At 40.0% G+C, this 20,656-nt stretch overlaps 1 long non-coding RNA gene across 1 annotated transcript; it reads right to left on the bottom strand.

Moving 5' to 3' along the window:
• Positions 1–11,533: 11,533 nt before the first annotated feature.
• LOC120457511 lies at positions 11,534–12,072 on the bottom strand. The gene is made up of 3 exons (XR_005616987.1): positions 12,014–12,072; positions 11,761–11,955; positions 11,534–11,699 (listed from the first exon to the last, which is right to left on the bottom strand). It is a non-coding gene; the product is annotated as an uncharacterized LOC120457511 (long non-coding RNA).
• Positions 12,073–20,656: the final 8,584 nt, after the last annotated feature.

The raw sequence follows: 20,656 nt of genomic DNA, 5'->3' as shown, positions 1-20,656 counted from the left end.
ACAGCTTTTGAAACTGTGCTAGCGAGCAGCTGATTTCTGAAAAGAAATAAAATAAAATAAAATATTTAGTTGCTTTATATTGTGCCACACGTGTAAAATTGGTCCAGAAAATTCAACTTAATTATGAAAAGTCATCTTCCAAATTATGTGTATTATTTTTTAGAATACTAACATGCGTTCTCCGTTTTTTCGTGGAATATAACTAATAAGCTGTTCCATGCTGAAAGCAACTAATTTGTCCAGATTGTACTTGTGAGTGTTGTCTTTAGCCACAAATCGAAAACTCATCCTTATTTGTCCCCCTTTTCTCACTATTTGGTAATATAGGCAACTTTTCGAAATATGGCGCAGAAACAATCGAAAAATTCAATGTGTATTGGACTGGATATACAGGGTGGGCCATCTAAATGTGACCCACGACAACTCTTAATAACTTTGACATACATTGTCAAATCGACCAACGTCATACCACATCTGATTCTTCATTTTAAGTAGACATTAACTATGGATAACTACACTCCACCAACGTTCAATCGAAGCCACTTACTGTCAATGGCAACAGATTTCGAGCCATGATAACCGATTTTTTGATGCCAATTGTGCGTAGAAAGCGAATGCATAACTTCTGGTTCCAACAAGATGGCCCGATCTAACGCCACCCGACTTTTATTTGTGGGGATTTTTGAACTCTATCAAGCCAAGGACTTTAACTCAACTCAAGGCGAACATCGAACGTGAAATAGCGGCCATACCTTAAGCTACGCTCGAGAAAGTGATGAAAAATGCCGAACAAAGAGCAAATTTCGTCATCAGGGAAAAAGGCGAGCACATGATCCAAATAATATTTTAAATGTTAATAATATTAACCTCCTTGAATTAAAATAAATGCCTGTGCAAAATTAACAAATGGTCTTTTCCTTAACAATTTTATTTACGAATCACACGGGTCACAAGTAGATGGCCCACCCTGTACACCAAGATTAATAAAAATGCTTTGGAATCCAAGATCTTTAAGGAAATAGACAACAAAAAATCAGTAATTTTAATAGTTACATTTGTAAGTATCTTTCCAAATATAACTACATGCTTGAACTATTTATGTCTGGATGGCGTCTAAAATATCAATTACACTCGATGAAACCTGCAAGACACCACAGCAATGGACGTCTTATACAAATGCGGGCACAAGATTAAAAAGGAAATTTGCATCTGAGCCTGCAGATGAAAATAACTGTGGTGCAAATCTTCTTGCACATGCTACAGCACTCTCTGCGCAGAAACAAAGCAGGAAGGAACGGCTTTTATTCTTAAGAAAACCATAACAACACCCGAATAATCATCTGAATCGAGAAAGCAATTTGGTATACAAAAACCCATTCTACTTGCTCCCGATGAAGTTTTGGCTTTCCTTCTAGAAAATTCTCTTACAAAACGGCAATACATGAACACTAGATTTAAGAATACAAGTCGCCACAGTAACATTTATCCAAACTATTATAGTCTTGTAATGGAATCTAAATTACAATACCGTCCTGTAAATATAAACGTAACAGAAACCTGTGCCCAAGTATCATTAAAAAACCTTTTGGATCATACTGCGTACAGAATTATTAAAATGCAGGCTGATGTTTTATATCATGTTTAAATCAGTTCTGAAACTAATATGCCTATGGATTTGATGGTTCAACGGGTCATTCAATATACAGCAGAAGTTTACTACCGAAACACCTGGCAAACAGCTTTCAGATCACTCAATTTTTGTCACTTCTGTTCTACCCATAAAAATTATAGACTCTTTTGAAAACAAAATATGTAATAATTCATAAAATATTGGTTCACAATTACCAGATTAATAATTCGAGCGTGGTTCTACTAGGATACATAGGCTTCTCAAGCATGCAACATAGCTTACAAGAAAGATAGATTGTCACATTCAATTGTCGCAACTGATATATTTCATAGAGCTATAGATTTCTCGGATCCATTATTGTCTAGTATTTCTCGTACGTGTAGTACGATCTGCAGTGCGATTCTGATGACGATGAGGATATTTACAATATCGATTTGGATGAAGAAGAAAATTGCATTTAAAATACAAGAGAGAACGCTATAGTCGAGTTCCCCGACTATCTGATACCCGTTACTCAGCTAGTGGAAGTGCGAAGGAGAGTCTGCAACACTGACAGATTTTGATGGTTTGTGGCCGTTACTCGTAGAGTAAAAGGGTATACTAGATTCGTTGAAAAGTATGTAACAGGCAGAAGGAAGCGTTTCCGACAATATAAAGTATATATATTCATGATCAGGATCAATAGCCGAGTCGATCTGGCCATGTCCGTCTGTCTGTCTGTCCGTATGAACGTCGAGATCTCAGGAACTACAAAATCTATACATACTGTTGGCCTTACGAGTATCTATCCGCAGACGTTCGACTCCAGCATGCTAGTGGTCTGCGAGGATGAGGAAACCGCCCAATGGGTCATGTCAGCCGTCTATGGTATGTGCCCGCCGCACTCCTGCCAGCCCTTAATCGAGTTCTTCGGCCTCCTGAGGACGTGAGGAGTCGCAGAACCCGGGCCTAAACACCGACAAGTGGGCCGTGGTCAATCGCTCCACCCTAGACTGCAATGATGTGGAGCGGCAGGTCCCTCAGTTCTGCGACAACATCGTGATAGAGCTGTATGTCAATGAGGAAAGTAGGGAATTCATCGCCGAACGATGCTTTACACTACGTTACTGCTTCTGGCAACTTCGATTCAGTAAAATTTTTAACTTTTAAACTTTTTATCAATCGCCGAGCCTAACAAAAATATTATATAAATAACTGCCGACGAAATTCATCACACCAAAAACTTACCACTAGGGCTCAGCGCGGCGTATAGCGGTGGCTTAGGTTTTACCATCCTGCTGACTTCCTCTTCTCGCCTCCCAGGCTACTTAAAGACAATTTTTATATTGGATTGACAGCACCGATGACGCCTGGATTTGAAATGGCCGATCGAGCCGTTAGCTGCTTTCTCTGGGTCGTCAATATCGGCTTGCGGTAATTTGAAGCTGTAGTCAGAGAATAGACCGTGCCATTCCAAGGCGTTTGTCGCCGATTGCTTGTGCAACCAGCAGGGAGGCTTTCCTCGGCCCTCTGTTGTCTCCTTGCCTTTCTGGGCTTGTAACCAGCCCCGTTCTCTGAATTGTTCTTGTGCGCAATGTATATGCATGCGGCATTTGTTGCAATGTCCAGGATGGAATCATGAGCGAGCATTATTGCATTATTGAAGAGTGGAAACGCGACCTCAAGGTCTATATTTCCGCATCCGGCCGATTCGTTAGCATAACTTTAACTTCAAGAAAAATTGTTGGAGCCCAAAACCAGTAGAGAACTTCTCCCGGGTCATTATTTCCCAATAATCTTGACGGGTAATACGTTTTCTTAACGTTTTTTGGTCTCGACAATACTTTTTCGGTTATTTCTTTTCATTAATTCTGCGCTTAAATCATACTGCCAATTTAGGCAAAAGAACGACAACGACGCAGCAGATCTGGTCAAGGGTCAATTCTAAATCCAAATGTGTTTTTTATAGAAAATCTTTAACAAGAACAAAATTATGTTTGTAGTCACCAGCATTTAATCGAAGTACTGCAAGGATGAGGGTAAGTTCTCCGCTTATATGGTTTAATTAAACAAATAATATAGCTTAACATTTAATTATATAGACTTATGACGACGAAATTTAGATTTAGTAACAACCGCTTTTGACAACTTTTCCACTTGACTCTCGACTCTACACTCGGAGGGTAAGTTCTCCGCTTATATGGTTTAATTAAACAAATAATATAGCTTAACATTTAATTATATAGACTTATGACGACGAAATTTAGATTTAGTAACATCCGCTTTTGACAACTTTTCCACTTGACTCTCGACTCTACACTCGCTCCCATCCTATCGATAACTTGCTCTTGTCTAGGGTTACATTGTAATTAGGGCTGCAATGTAGAAGTATCGAAACATTTAATACCTATTTAGTACGTACAACCACTGCACTATGGTCCAGAATTAGATTTTTGGGCATAAAGTCGAAAAATTGAGTTACATGGTTTAAACTTCACACATTTTATTGTTATAGCATTGATAATTTGTGAAAAAAAATGCGACCACGCCCACGCTAGGCGCCCCTGCAAACTAATTAATAGTAGATTTAGAATAAATACATATTATTTCCCAAGTTTCGCAAAGTATCGCGAATTTTTGAATTTTCGCGAATTTTGATTTTTTTGTGGCGTTATGTTGGTACTCATGTCTGTCACTTATGCCGACAAGCTGGGCCATTTTGAATGTACACTTAATTGTTGACAGCTGATTTGCATGCACGTGTTTTGGATCGTCTTCGATTATTACCTATTCAAAAAAATGGGTCAAAGAACCTGTGTCCAATTTTGTGTAAAAAACAAAATTAAGTGGGCGGATGCATTCCGAATGTTGACTGTGGCGTCGTGGTAACGAATCGTGGGTTTATGGTTATGAAGTGGAAACCAAAGCTCAATCATCTCAATGGAAGCTGAGTTCGCAAGTTCAGAGTTGGGGATAAACAATTATTTTTCTTCCTCGATTGAGTAAATCTTGAATGACAGCGATATGCTTAAGCAGTAGAAGAAATGTTTATTATTCTGTTTCTATGGTACTGGAGAGGAGTTTAGATGGAATTATTGAAAGGGAGAAAGTATCGAGGTTGTCCTTCTGGAAAATACAGTGATTGAAGGTTGCGAGCCTGACTTTTGCGATGTTGTTGACAATTGCTTTGATAAAATTGATCCTTACGTCAGTAAGCCTTCTGATTTTGTTAAAGAAAATATGAATCTTTGCAACAGGTACCGTTATTAAGAAATTGCCAACTGTTCTCAGATGCGGAATTAAAACAGCGCGGGACTGGTTCTTTTGATATGAAATGCGAAATTAACCATTATCTTGTGTGTGCAAAACGGTTTGATAATACGCCTGTTTAACTAATATATGCAGGTTATCAGCCTGTTGGAATATGCAAACGTTGGAGCCAAAAAAAATAAGCTTACATTGATATTTCAAGGCCAGTTATTGCTGCTTTATACGTGGGTGAAGTAGATTTGGCAGGTATGCTAATGGAGCTCTACAAAATTTGCCACCGATCAATAAAGTGGTAAATGCAACACCAAATGCCTTAAATAAAAAACCCATATGTGCTGCAATAACAATAGAAACTGTTTTTTGGCATACCACACTTAAATTGTCATTATAAAGAAAAAGGTCTCATATTCTGTGAAGTATAAAAAACAATGCTTATACACTACTACTGCCAAACGTTGCTCACCAGCACCTTTCGGTAACGCCCAAGCTAATGGGCTTGGCATACTAACATTTTTTGGAAACGCTTGTATATTTTGTTTTTGAGCGTTGGGATCACGTTTGCTAGACATATTAAAGTGATTATGCTTTATTTCGTTATGCGCTGAATAGGCAAGAATATCTCTTAACAGGTCGTTACAAGTTATTTTTTGACGATGTTACGAATGTGTATTGTATGATATAAATCATAGTGTGGCTGTAAATATGTGCCGAACGGCGCCTTTGTCGCGTTACAGTGTCCCAAATGAGCGTGGGGAATCGGAGAATTAATTTGGCTGTGACGAATAAGTATACGTTTGCGAATTAACGTGGTTTTGCGGTGTCATTGAGAAATGAACGTGTTGCGGAAAGATCGAATGTTGCGGAAAGACAGCGACATTATCGTGTTGCTGTGACGTGATAACATTAACGTGCTGCCGAGACGTAGCAACATTATCGTGTTGCTGTGACGTAACGATATTGTAATGTTGCTGAGACGTAGCAATATTATCGTGTTGCTGTGACGTGATAACATTAGCGTGTTGCCGAGACGTAGCAACATTATCGTGTTGCTGTGACGTAGCAACCTTAGCTTGTGACGCAATCGATCGCGAAAGGACTTGTTGAGACGTGTTAGGCATACACTACACTCTATAATTTCGTTTGCGTTTCGAGCGTTTTCGATTGGAGAGGAGATACCGCTCGGATGAAAAGATCTCTCTTGAAGTTCGCGCAATGGTTTCACTAATTCGGCAATTTTTTTCTGCATTGATTGGTTTTTGTTAGTTATGTTATGTTTTGATAGTTATGTTACTACGTCTGATTTTGGGATGAGTGTATTGTTTAGGGTACATGGTGGGCAGGTTTGTCTATTCAGTGTGAATGTTACATGTCTGCTTTTGGTCTCGTTTATCTTAATGCGCCAGTCCGCAAACCATCTTTTCACTGTTTTAAGATGACAGTCAAGTTTTTCTGTTGCCTTTGATGGGCATTTGGATCGGCTGAGTATTGCGGTATCGTCAGCAAATGTAGAGGTTGTGAGCTGATAGTTTGTAGGCATGTCTGCTGTATATAAAGTGTAAAGAACGGGGCCCAGCACACTTCCTTGGGGAACTCCAGCATTGATGACGCGGTCGTGTGAAGTCGAACTGTTACACCTGAACACTCTTTTGAAGATAACGAACACTTTGTAGGTATTCTGCGGAAGCAGTTTTGTTATCTTGTACATTAGTCCTTCCAGCCAGACTCGGTCAAGTGCTTGTGCGACATCTAAGAATATTGCTGAGCAGTATTCCCGGTGCTCAAAAGCAGTACGAATTTCGTTTGTGATGCGATTGACCTGTTCGATCGTTCCATGATTTTTGCGAAAACCAAATTGATGGGATGGTATTGTGTTTCGCATTCTTAAGTAGGGAGCTAGGTGTTTTAAGAATGCCTTTTCAAACAGTTTCGAGAGACACGATAGGAGACTGATTGGTCTGTAGGATGAGGGTTGCGTTTTGTCTTTGCCTGGTTTGGGAATCATCATTATGACACCCTTTTTCCACCTTTGGGGATAGTATCCAAGTTTCGTAATAGCGTTAAAGAGATTGCATAAGGTCAGAACCGCACACGGTGGGAGTTCTATGATCATTTTTGGTGTCACCAAGTCGTGTCCAGGTGATTTTTTGGGCTCAAGATCTTTTATTATAGATGCTATCTCACGTTGACTAAATGTTATTGGATTTATTGGTGGCTGGATTTTAATTGCTACAGGTAGGACAAATGAGTTGCTAGCAGTATTTGGTTGGTGATCAGCGAATGCACTTGCTCTATCTTGTTCGCTGCGTATCCAGCTTCCTGAGGGGCCTCGCAGTGGAACGACTGTTTCTGCTGGTGGCTGAATATTTTTGTGTGCTTTCCACAAAGGGTTCTTCTTGCTGCTGGGTATATAGCTGTTCGATATATAGATGCTGGGCGTTTGCTTCCTCAAGCTTAAGTGCCCTGGTTAGTCTACGTGTTGCTATTTTTAGCTGTTCCTTAGCCTTTGGGGATCTGTGATTCTGTCATTCTCTTCTTAGTCTTCGTTTTTCAAGTACTAGCTGTTCGATTTCGCAAGTTGTCTTGGTATGATTTGTCATTTTGTGTGTATCTGGAGGGGTAGAGGCATTGGCTGCAGCAACAAGATTTTCCTCCATCGATTCGATCAGGCGGTCAATATCCTCATAGGTAGACACTGTTTGAGTTGGTACCATGTGAGTACAAACGTATTTCGTGTAACTTACCCAGTTGGTCCTGTTGCCTGTCAGCCTGTAGGTCTTTTTGTGTGTATCTGGAGGGGTAGAGGCCTTGGCTGCAGCAACAAGATTTTCCTCCATCGATTCGATCAGGCGGTCAATATCCTCATAGGTAGACACTGTTTGAGTTGGTACCATGTGAGTACAAACGTATTTCGTGTACCTTACCCAGTTGGTCCTGTTGCCTGTCAGCCTGTAGGTGTGCTTAGTTGTATGTGGTCGATGCCTGAGAGCAAGTAAAACTGGTGAGTGATCTGATGATAGTTCTGCAAGTGACTCAGCCGTAATATTATTTCTAGGGATCTTTCTTATTAGATGATTCGCGATGCCTATGTGTGTAAGCTTTTAGTTTTGTCAGGAATTAAGCGATTGGGTAGCGCGACTAACTATGTGAATGAATCGAAACGTTATAGTATTAGGTATACTTTAATTAATTAATCAAATAAGTTTTAATCGATGTTAATGTTTTTGCCGCTCGTTGCAATCACGTCCGCTTCTATTGTTGGTTCTCTCTCGACTCTCTCATGGCATTCCCTTCTTATATTTTCCAACACCGAATGTGTACATATGGGACTTATAAGGATGCCACCAGTTTGAGTTTTAATTGGAGTGTGACACAGGTTACCATTTTTATATTTCCTGTTTCCTTTTCAGGTTGGATCTAGAATTGTGGGTGAATAAACTACACTCTACCCCGGATAAAACTAATTCTTATCTATTTTCTTACTAGGGTCGAAGCTCTTACAAACAGACATTAGAAGGTAATTATACCGTACTCGTAGAGTAAAGGGTATACTAGATTCGTTGAAAGTATGTAACAGCAGAAGGAATGTTCGACCATATAAGTATATATTCTTAATCAGGATCATAGCCGAGTCGATCTGGCATGTCCGTCCGTCTGTCCGTCTGTCCGTCCGTCTGTCCGTCTGTCGTCACATAACGCCCACAAACCGCCAAAACTGGCCTCGCACTACACTAGCTGAGTAACGGGTATCAGATAGTCGGGGAACTCGACTATAGCGTTCTCTCTTGTTTTATGTTTCTAACTAGCCATGTCAACACTTCATTTGAAGGTGTTGCTAGCGATTGGTATTGGCGTTACCACCAAAGTGTACTCCAGAAATTCAACATGAGCTTTTTTATACAAAGAGATCAGTAGCATTTCTTAGCTAAAGAAGATTATTCGCAAAAGGGAAACGTTCGTGCTTACTGTCAAGCCAGGATTGCGAAAACCTCTTCCTGCTCCTGATAGGTTTGTGCAGGAGGCAATTCTTGAGACCGAAGTGGAGTCGGATTCAGACACAGTTGAAATTTCCGAAGAACGTTTTTAGAACGTCGTGTGTTCTGCTATGGGCGTGGCAAAACAGACACCTACCTTCCTTCATGCCCTCATTGTCGTTCAAAAAACTACCGAGGCCGTGCACCTTTGAAAGGGGCACACAAACAAGTGGTGACGAAAGCCGCCAATAACATATAGCTGCTCTGTACCCTCTCCCTGATTTGTCTCAACAACCAGACTATCCTTTAACCAAATTAGGTCCACCCGGCGAATCTCTCAATAAACATCAGAGACAGCCTTTTGATCAGATAAAAATCGAAAAACGGTTTTTGTTATCAGCAATTATTGCCTCTGATGTACGACCATACGCAGACGTAAAAGTTCTTGGCCGATCAGTATCTGGATTAATGGATACTGGTGCCTCTTTTAGTTGTATATGTGGAAAACTAGACGAAGAAATACTGATAGAAAAGTGTCCTTATAAACCTGTTCAAAGTATTGTTCATACTGCCGATGGAAAATCCCAAAACACCGTGGGCAAGATTCACACAGAAATTCAGTACAACAATATGACCAAGGATATTACTTTTTACATCGTACCTTCGTTAAAGCAATCACTTTATTTAGGGTTCGATTTTTGGATAGAATATCAGCTATTACCGTATGCTAAAATGAAACCTAGTCCAGAAAGTAATCTCTCAGCAGTAGATCTAGACGATGTTCGTTTTCTGACTGAAGAACAAAAACAGCAACTTGACGCCGTAGTTTAATGCTTTCCTTCTTTTGCCGAAAAGGGTATAGGGAAAACGACCATGCTTTTCCACTCCATTGACGTTAACGATTCCGTACCTATCCTGTGTCCCCAGCTATCGAAAAACTTATGTATGATGAACTGGATCGCATGCTTGCTTTAGAGGTTATTGAAGAGTAGACCAGTGCGTGGTCTTCCCCTGTCGTATTGGTCCGCCAACTCGGAAAAGTGCGATTATGTATAGATAGCCGAAAGGTGAACCAAGTGACACGCAAGGATGCTTATCCAATGCCCATCATAGATGGCATCCTAAGCCGGTTGCCCACTAGAGACAGGTTTGCGTGATAAAACAGCTTTATATCTAGACGACCTTTTTATCGTTTCCGATACCTTTGAACGACATGTATTAGTTCTGAAAGAAATAGCATCTTGTCTAAGAAAAGCTGGATTAACCATCAATGTTCACAAAAGCAAATTTTGTAGAAAGGAGGTCAGCTACTTAGGCCATATTGTAGGCAATGGCGCAATCACAATGGATATGGATAAAATTAGCGCTATCGTAGATTATCCTGTTCCTAAGTCTATTAAGCAATTGCGACGATTCCTGGGTATGACTGGGTGGTACCAGAAATTTATTCGAAATTATGCTTCTGTCTCAGAACCTTTAACGGATGCGTTTTAATTGGTCCAAGGCAGCTAACGAAGCTTTTGAGAATTTAAACAAGAGAGAACGCTATAGTCGAGTTCCCCGACTATCTGATACCCGTTACTCAGCTAGTGTAAGTGCGAAGGACAGTTTTTGGCGGTTTGTGGGCGTTAGAGTGGGCGTGGCCAAAAGTTTTTTGGCAAATAGATGGAAATTTACAAGACTAATACAAAAATGAAAAAATATCAAAACATTTTTCAAAAGTGTGGGCGCGGCAGCTTTGGGCGTTTTGTGGGCGTTAGAGTGGGCGCGGCAAAAAGTTTTTTTGCAAATCGATAGAAATTTACAAGACCAATACAAAAATGAAAAAATATTAAAACATTTTTCAAAAATGTGGGCGTGGCAGTTTTGGGCAGTTTGTGGGCGTTAGAGTGGGCGTGGCAACCTGAATCGACAAACTTGCGCTGCGTCTATGTCCCTGGAGTCTGTATACCTAATTTCAACTTTCTAGCTTTTGTTGTTCCCGAGATCTCGACGTTCATACGGACGGACAGACGGACAGACGGACGGACAGACGGACATGGCCAGATCGACTCGGCTATTGATCCTGATCAAGAATATATATACTTTATATGGTCGGAAACGCTTCCTTTTGCCTGTTACATACTTTTCAACGAATCTAGTATACCCTTTTACTCTACGAGTAACGGGTATAAAAAGCAGCTTTGTAATGTCCCAGTGTTACGTACCCCATATTTTCAACGGCCGTATTATATCCACTGCGACGCCAGTCACACCGGCGTTGGTGGCGTGCTTATGCAGATAAATGACGAAGGTGACGAAGTTCCTATCTCTTACATGTGCAAGAAACTTAATCAATGCCAGAGAAATTACTCGGTCAGAAATGCAGTTGCCGCGAAGACGCCATATTTTTTTTTAATAACTTTTATTCACGTTTAATTTTCTAACTTCATAAAATTTTACTATTTCGAGTAAATAGCCAAAAAATATTAACAAATAATTTGGAAAACCCAAAAACGTCCTAGCAATCAAAACTGAATCGAAGTTGCCAGAAGCAGTAACGTAGTTTAAAGCATCGTTCGGCGATGAATTCCCCACTTTCCTCATTGACATACAGCTCTATCACGATGTTGTCGCAGAACTGAGGGACCTGCCGCTCCACATCATTGCAGTCTAGGGTGAAGCGATTGACCACGGCCCACTTGTCGGTGTTTAGGCCCGGGTTCTGCGACTCCTCACGTCCTCAGGAGGCCGAAGAACTCGATTAAGGGCTGGCAGGAGTGCGGCGGGCACATACCATAGACGGCTGAGATGACCCATTGGGCTGTTTCCTTATCCTCGCAGACTACTAGCATGCTGGAGTCGAACGTCTGCGGATAGATACTCGTAAGGCCCACAGTATTAAAAAGTATGTATGTACCATGTATGCACCATGTTAGCTAAGGTTGAGGTATGAAGCATATGGTGGCAAACAGCAGCGCCAGATAAAATCCCGGTTATAAGTAAGAACTATATATTGGACTTACTCATAATTTAGCATTAAGGGATAAAAATGTACAGATTCCTCTCACACATACATAGAGATATAGGAGAGCATAAGTAAAAGGCAAAGAAAAGCGCGGCATTCTGTGGCGAGTTCTTGGTTAGACGAGTCGAATAAAGGAAAATAAGAAGTTTAACCTACGCATCGGCGTCGGTTGGCGTTCACAATTAGGGCAACGGTGTCCACACCGTCCGAGTCCGAACTCTGGTTTGTTATCACCAGACCGTATCGCCGGTTCTCGGGCATTGTGTTCGCATACGGCGGCCAAGTATCCCTCTTTCTGCAATTCCTATTTTCCTATTTTTGCACTCCACCACTTGCTCCACTGCGCTGCTGCTGGTTCTCGGCTCCGACTTGCACGCCATTATTTGTGTGGGAATTGGTTTGAGTAAGAATACTCGCAGTGAACTGTGGTCCAGAAATCGATTTTTTTTTGGCGTAAAGTCGAGTTTTCGATGTTAATATATCTATTTTAATTCTAAAGTAAATAAATCATACATTAATAAAAAATTTTAATTCAAACCTTTAAAAGCGGCACCAAAACTTGTTGACAGCTTTTCAAACTGTGCTAGCGAACAGCTGATTTCTGAAAAGAAATAAAATAAAATAAAATATTTAGTTGCTTTATATTGTGCCACACGTGTAAAATTGGTCCAGAAAATTCAACTTAATTATGAAAAGTCATCTTCCAAATTATGTGTATTATTTTTTAGAATACTAACATGCGTTCTCCGTTTTTTCGTGGAATATAACTAATAAGCTGTTCCATGCTGAAAGCAACTAATTTGTCCAGATTGTACTTGTGAGTGTTGTCTTTCGCCACAAATCGAAAACTCATCCCTATTTGTCCCCCTTTTCTCACTATTTGGTAATATATAGGCAACTTTTCGAAATATGGCGCAGAAACAATCGAAAAATTCAATGTGTATTGGACTGGATATACAGGGTGGGCCATCTAAATGTGACCCACGACAACTCTTAATAACTTTGACATACATTGTCAAATCGACCAACGTCATGCCACATCTGATTCTTCATTTCAAGTAGTCATTAACTATGGATAACTACACTCCACCAACGATCAATCGAAGCCACTTACCGTCAATGGCAACCGATATCGAGCCATGATAACCGATTTTTTGATGCCAATTGTGCGTAGAAAGCGAATGCATAACTTCTGGTTCCAACAAGATGGCCCGATCTAACGCCACCCGACTTTTATTTGTGGGGATTTTTGAACTCTCAAGCCAAGGACTTTAACTCAACTCAAGGCGAACATCGAACGTGAAATAGCGGCCATACCTAAAGCTACGCTTGAGAAATTGATGAAAAATGCCGAACAAAGAGCCAATTTCGTCATCAGGGAAAAAGGCGAGCACATGATCCAAATAATATTTTAAATGTTAATAATATTAATCTCCTTGAACTAAAATAAATGCCTGTGCAAAATTAACAAATTGTCTTTTCCTTAACAATTTTATTTACGAATCACACGGGTCACAAGTAGATAGCCCACCCTGTACACCAAGATTAATAAAAATGCTTTGGAATCCAAGATCTTAAAGGAAATAGACAAAAAAAAATAAGTAATTTTAATAGTTACATTTGTAAGTATCTTTCCAAATAACTACATGCTTGAACGATTTATGTCTGGCTGGCGTCTAAAAGCAAGACACCACAGCAATGGGACGTCTTATACAAATGCGGGCACAAGATTAAAAAGGAAGTTGGCATTTGAGCTTGCAGATGAAAATAATTGAGATGCTTGTGATGCTGATGATCTTCTTGCACATGCTGCAGCACTCTCTGCACAGAAACAAAGCAGGAAGGAACGGCTTTTATTCTTAAGAAAACCATAACAACACCCGAATAATCATCTGAATCGAGAAAGCAATTTGGTATACAAAAACCCATTCTACTTGCTCCCGATGAAGTTTTGGCTTTCCTTCTAGAAAATTCTCTTACAAAACAGCAATACATGAACACTAGATTTATGAATACAAGTAGCCACAGTAACATTTATCCAAACTATTATTGTCTAGTAATGGAATCTAAATTACAATGCCGTCCTGTAAATATAAACTTAACAGAACCTGTGCCCAAGTATCATTACAAAACCTTTTGGATCATACTGCGTACAGAATTATTAAAATGCAGGCTGATGTTTTATGTTATGATGTTTTAAATCAGTTCTGAAACTAATATGCAGCTATGGATTTGATGGTTCATCGGGTCATTCAATATACAAGCAGAAGTTTACTACCGAAACACCTGGCAAACAGCTTTCAGATCACTCAATTTTTGTCACTTCTGTTATACCCATAAAAATTATAGACTCTTTTGAAAACAAAATATGGAAAAATTCATAAAATATTGGTTCACAATTACCAGATTGATAATTCGAGCTTGGTTCTACTAGGATACATAGGCTTCTTAAGCATGCAACATAGCTTACAAGAAATATAGATTGTCACATTCAATTGTCGCAGCTGATATATTTCATAGAGCTATAGATTTCTCGGATCTATTGTTGTCTAGTATTTCTCAAAAGAGGAATTACGTGTATTACGATCTGCAGTGCGATTCTGAAGACGATGAGGATATTTACAATATTGATTTGGATGAAGAAGAAAATTGCATTTAAAATACAAGAGAGAACGCTATAGTCGAGTTCCCCGACTATCTGATACCCGTTACTCATCTAGTGGAAGTGCGAAGGAGAGTCTTGTGGGCGTTAGAGTGGGCGTGGCAAAAAGTTTTTTTGTAGATCGATAGAAATTTACAAGACCAATACAAAACTGGAAAAATATCAAAACATTTTTTAAAATTTGTGGGAGTAAGGGTGAGCGTGGCCAAACGATTTTAAGCAAATCGATGGAAATTTTCAAGACTAATAAAAATTTGAAAAATATCAACACATTTTTATAACCGTTACTCGTAGAGTAAAAGGGTATACTAGATTCGTTGAAAAGTATGTAACAGGCAGAAGGTAGCATTTCCGACAATATAAAGTATATATATTCTTGATCAGGAACAATAGCCGAGTCGATCTGGCCATGTCCGTCTGTCCGTTCGTCTGTCTGTCTGTCCGTATGAACGTCGAGATCTAAGGAACTACAAAATCTAGAAAGTTGAGATTAAGCATACAGACTCCCAAGACATAGAAGCAGCGCAAGTTTGTCGATTCATTTTGCCACGCCCACTCTAACACCCACAAACCGCCCAAAACTGCCACGCCCACACTTTTAAAATTTTTTTGATATTTTTTCATTTTTGTATTGGTCTTGTAAATTTCTATCGATTTGCCAAAAAACTTTTTGCCACGCCCACTCTTACGCCCACAAACCGCCCAAAGCTGCCACGTCCACACTTTTGAAAAATGTTTTGATATTTTTTCATTTTTGTATTAGTCTTGTAAATTTCTATCGATTTGCAAAAAACTTTTTGCCAAGCCCACTCTAACGCCCACAAACCGCCAAAAACTGTCAGCGTTGAAAACTCTTTCCCGCACTTCCACCATCTGAGTAACGGGTATCAGATAGTCGGGGAACTCGACTGTAGCGTTCTCTCTTGTTTAAAAGTGTGGGCGTGGCAGTTTTGAGCGGTTTGTGGGCTTTAGGGTGGGCGTGAGAACATGGGTCAACAAACTTGCGCTGCCTCTATATGGAGTGTGCACTTTCTAGCTTTTATAGTTCCTGAGATCTCGACGTTCATACGGACAGACAGACATGGCCAGATCAACTCGGGTATTGATCCTGATCAAGAATATATATACTTTATATGGTCGGAAACGCTTCCTTCTGCCTGTTACATACTTTTCAACGAATCTAGTATACCCTTTTACTCTACGAGAAACGGGTATAAAAATCGATTTCTGGACCACAGTTCACTGCGAGTATTCTTACTCGAACCAATTCCCCCAAAAATAAGAGGGAAAGATGGATACTTGGCCGCCGTATGCGAACACAATGCCCGAGAACCGGCGATACGGTCTGGTGATAACAGACCAGAGTTCGGACGCGGACGGTGTGGACACCGTTGCCCTAATTGTGAACGCCAACCGACGCCGATGCGTAGGTTAAACTTCTTATTTTCCTTTATTCGACTCGTCTAACCAAGAACTCGCCACAGAATGCCGCGCTTTTCTTCTTCGCCTTTTACTTATGCTCTCCTATATCTCTATGTATGCGTGAGAGGAATCTGTACATTTTTATCCCTTAATGCTAAATTATGAGTAAGTATATATATAGTTCTTACTTATAACCGGGATTGTACATACATACATAATACTGTGGGCCTTACGAGTATCTATCCGCAGACGTTCGACTCCAGCATGCTAGTGGTCTGCGAGGATGAGGAAACCGCCCAATGGGTCATGTCAGCCGTCTATGGTATGTGCCCGCCGCACTCCTGCCAGCCCTTAATCGAGTTCTTCGGCCTCCTGAGGACGTGAGGAGTCGCAGAACCCGGGCCTAAACACCGACAAGTGGGCCGTGGTCAATCGCTTCACCCTAGACTGCAATGATGTGGAGCGGCAGGTCCCACAGTTCTGCGACAACATCGTGATAGAGCTGTATGTCAATGAGGAAAGTAGGGAATTCATCGCCGAACGATGCTTTACACTACGTTACTGCTTCTGGCAACTTCGATTCAGTAAAATTTTAAACTTTTAAACTTTTTATCAATCGCCGAGCCTAACAAAAATATTACATAAATAACTGCCGACGAAATTCATCACACCAAAAACTTACCACTAGGGCTCAGCGCGGCGTATAGCGGTGGCTTAGGTTTTACCATCCTGCTGACTTCCTCTTCTCGCCTCCCAGGCTACTTAAAGACAATTTTTATATTGGATTGACAGCACCGATGACGCCTGGATTTGAAATGGCCGATCGAGCCGTTAGCTGCTTTCTCTGGGTCGTCAATATCGGCTTGCGGTAATTTGAAGCTCTAGTCAGAGAATAGACCGTGCCATTCCAAGGCGTTTGTCGCCGATTGCTTGTGCAACCAGCAGGGAGGCTTTCCTCGGCCCTCTTTTGTCTCCTTGCCTTTCTGGGCTTGTATCCAGCCCTGTTCTCTGAATTGTTCTTGTGCGCAATGTATATGCATGCAGCATTTGTTGCAATGCCCAGGATGGAATAATGAGCGAGCATTATTGCATTATTGAAGAGTGGAAACGCGACCTCAAGGTCTATATTTCCGCATCCGGCCGATTCGTTAGCATAACTTTACTTCAAGAAAAATTGTTGGAGCCCAAAACCAATAGAGAACTTCTCCCGGGTCATTATTTCCCAATAATCTTGACAGGTAATACGTTTTCTTAACGTTTTTTGGTCTCGACAATACTTTTTCGGTTATTTCTTTTCATTAATTCTGCGCTTAAATCATACTGCCAATTTAGGCAAAAGAACGACAACGACGCAGCAGATCTGCTCAAGGGTCAATTCTAAATCCAAATGTGTTTTTTATAGAAAATCTTTAAAAAGAACAAAATTTTGTTTGTAGTCACCAACATTTAATCGAAGTACTGCAAGGACGAGGGTAAGTTCTCCGCTTATATGGTTTAATTAAACAAATAATATAGCTTAACATTTAATTATATAGACTTATGACGACGAAATTTAGATTTAGTAACAACCGCTTTTGACAACTTTTCCACTTGACTCTCGACTCTACACTCGCTCCCATCCTATCGATAACTTGCTCTTGTCTAGGGTTACATTGTAATTAGGGCTGCAATGTAGAAGTATCGAAACATTTAATACCTATTTAGTACGTACAACCACTGCACTATGGTCCAGAATTAGATTTTTGGGCATAAAGTCGAAAAATTGAGTTACATGGTTTAAACTTCACACATTTTAGCGTTATAGCATTGATAATTTGTGAAAAAATGCGACCACGCCCACGCTTGGCGCCCCTGCAAACTAATTAATAGTAGATTTAGAATAAATACATATTATTTCCCGAATTTCGCAAAGTATCGCGAATTTTTGAATTTTCGCGAATTTTGATTTTTTTGTGGCGTTATGTTGGTACTCATGTCTGTCACTTATGCCGACAAGCTGGGCCATTTTGAATGTACACTTAATTGTTGACAGCTGATTTGCATGCACGTGTTTTGGATCGTCTTCGATTATTACCTATTCAAAAAAATGTGTCAAAGAACCTGTATCCAATTTTGTGTAAAAAACAAAATTAAGTGGGCGGATGCATTCCGAATGTTGACTGTGGCGTCGTGGTGACGAATCGTGGGTTTATGGTTATGAAGTGGAAACCAAAGCTCAATCATCTCAATGGAAGCTGAGTTCGCAAGTTCAGAGTTGGGGATAAACAATTATTTTTCTTCCTCGATTGAGTAAATCTTGAATGACAGCGATATGCTTAAGCAGTAGAAGAAATGTTAATTATTCTGTTTCTATGGTACTGGAGAGGAGTTTAGATGGAATTATTGAAAGGGAGAAAGTATCGAGGTTGTCCTTCTGGAAAATACAGTGATTGAAGGTTGCGAGCCTGACTTTTGCGATGTTGTTGACAATTGCTTTGATAAAATTGATCCTTACGTCAGTAAGCCTTCTGATTTCGTTAAAGAAAATATGAATCTTTGCAACAGGTACCGTTATTAAGAAATTGCCAACTGCTCTCAGATGCGGAATTAAAACAGCGCGGGACTGGTTCTTTTGATATGAAATGCGAAATTAACCATTATCTTGTGTGTGCAAAACGGTTTGATAATACGCCTGTTTAACTAATATATGCAGGTTATCAGCCTGTTGGAATATGCAAACGTTGGAGCCAAAAAGAAAAAGCTTACATTGATATTTCAAGGCCAATTATTGCTGCTTTATACGTGGGTGAAGTAGATTTGGCAGGTATGCTAATGGAGCTCTACAAAATTTGCCACCGATCAATAAAGTGGTACATCAGAATTTTTTAAACCCAAAGCAAAAACATATTCCCTTTATAAAATTTCAGTCGGAAATTGCTCATAAACTCCATTTGCAAAAAAAAACAAGAGAGAACGCTATAGTCGAGTTCCCCGACTATCTGATACCCGTTACTCAGCTAGTGGAAGTGCGAAGGAGGTCTTCAACACTGACAGTTTTTGGCGGTTTGTGGGCGTTATAGTTGGCGTGGCAAAAAGTTTTTTGGCAAATCGATAGAAATTTACAAGACTAATACAAAAATGAAAAATAATCAAAACATTTTTCAAAAGTGTGGGCGTGGCAGCTTTGGGCGGTTTGTGGGCGTTAGAGTGGGCGTGGCAAAAAGTTTTTTGGCAAATCGATAGAAATTTACAACACCAATACAAAAATGAAAAAATATTAAATAATTTTTCAAAAGTGTGGGCGTGGCAGTTTTGGGCGGTTTGTGGGCGTTAAAATGGGCGTGGCAGCATGATTCGACAAACTTGCGCTGCGTCTATGTCCCTGGAGTCTGTATGCTAAATCTCAACTTTGTAGCTTTTGTAGTTCCTAAGATCTCGACGTTCATACGGACGGACAGACGGACGGAGAGACGGACATGGCCAAATCGACTCGGCTATTGATCCTGATTAAGAATATATATACTTTATATGGTCGGAAACGCTTCCTTCTGCCTGTTACATACTTTTCAACGAATCTAGTATACCCTTTTACTCTACGAGAAACGGGTATAAAAAGAGAGGTCGACCAACAAATGCAGAAAGAGAAAGCTCAGTAGTATATTCAAACAGTGTTTCTTCAAACAAATAAGTACAAATTTCGGATCAATCCTACAGTTATGATAACATTATGAACATTGGGTGGTTTTTGGAGAAAGGGGACGTTGCAGACAGTGCAAAAATGCAACACCAAATGCCTTAAATAAAAAACCCATATGTGCTGCAATAACAATAGAAACTGTTTTTTGGCATACCACACTTAAATTGTCATTATAAAGAAAAAGGTCTCATATTCTGTGAAGTATAAAAAACAATGCTTATACACTACTACTGCCAAACGTTGCTCACCAGCACCTTTCGGTAACGCCCAAGCTAATGGGCGTGGCATACTAACATTTTTTGGAAACGCTTGTATATTTTGTTTTTGAGCGTTGGGATCACGTTTGCTAGACATATTAAAGTGATTATGCTTTATTTCGTTATGCGCTGAATAGGCAAGAATATCTCTTAACAGGTCGTTACAAGATATATAATTATTAGATATCTTCCTTTTAAAATCGTAATCATTAATCCCGTTGATGATGTGTGTTGATATTGCTGAATCGGTTAACTCACCCTTTTTACCAATAGCTAGCATTTTATAGAAATAGTCTTGCGGTGATTCTCTGAGATCTCGACGAATTTTTGACATTTTAAGGTGAACGTCTGCGGAATTGCTGAGACATGGAAAATCGTTGAGGAACTTTGACTTAAACTCTGGCCATGTTTGGAAGACTTCTTCAGTTGAGTCTATCCAATACCGAGCAGAACCTAGCATCTTTTGTTGAACTGCAAATATTAGATTTCGATCATCCCAACGATATGCGGTTTGAAGGGAGTCAACGCGTCTAATGAAGTGTTGCGAATCTAAGGACTTGATGGATGATGGGTTGAATTCCTGAGGAAGAGATACCATTTCACTTATATTTCCGTACGAACTATTAATGTTTTCAGATACCGCTGGGCCGCGGTTGTATAAGAAGTTTGGCGGAATCGGGGTATATGGATTTTCGTTATTTTTTGACGATGTTACGAATGTGTATTGTATGATATAAATCATAGTGTGGCTGTAAATATGTGCCGAACGGCGCCTTTGTTGC

Source organism: Drosophila santomea, unplaced genomic scaffold, assembly GCF_016746245.2.
Source record: "Drosophila santomea strain STO CAGO 1482 unplaced genomic scaffold, Prin_Dsan_1.1 Segkk10_quiver_pilon_scaf, whole genome shotgun sequence".
NCBI lineage: Eukaryota > Metazoa > Arthropoda > Insecta > Diptera > Drosophilidae > Drosophila > Drosophila santomea.
Note: the sequence above shows the minus strand (reverse complement) of the source record. Positions and strands in the feature narration are given on the sequence as shown.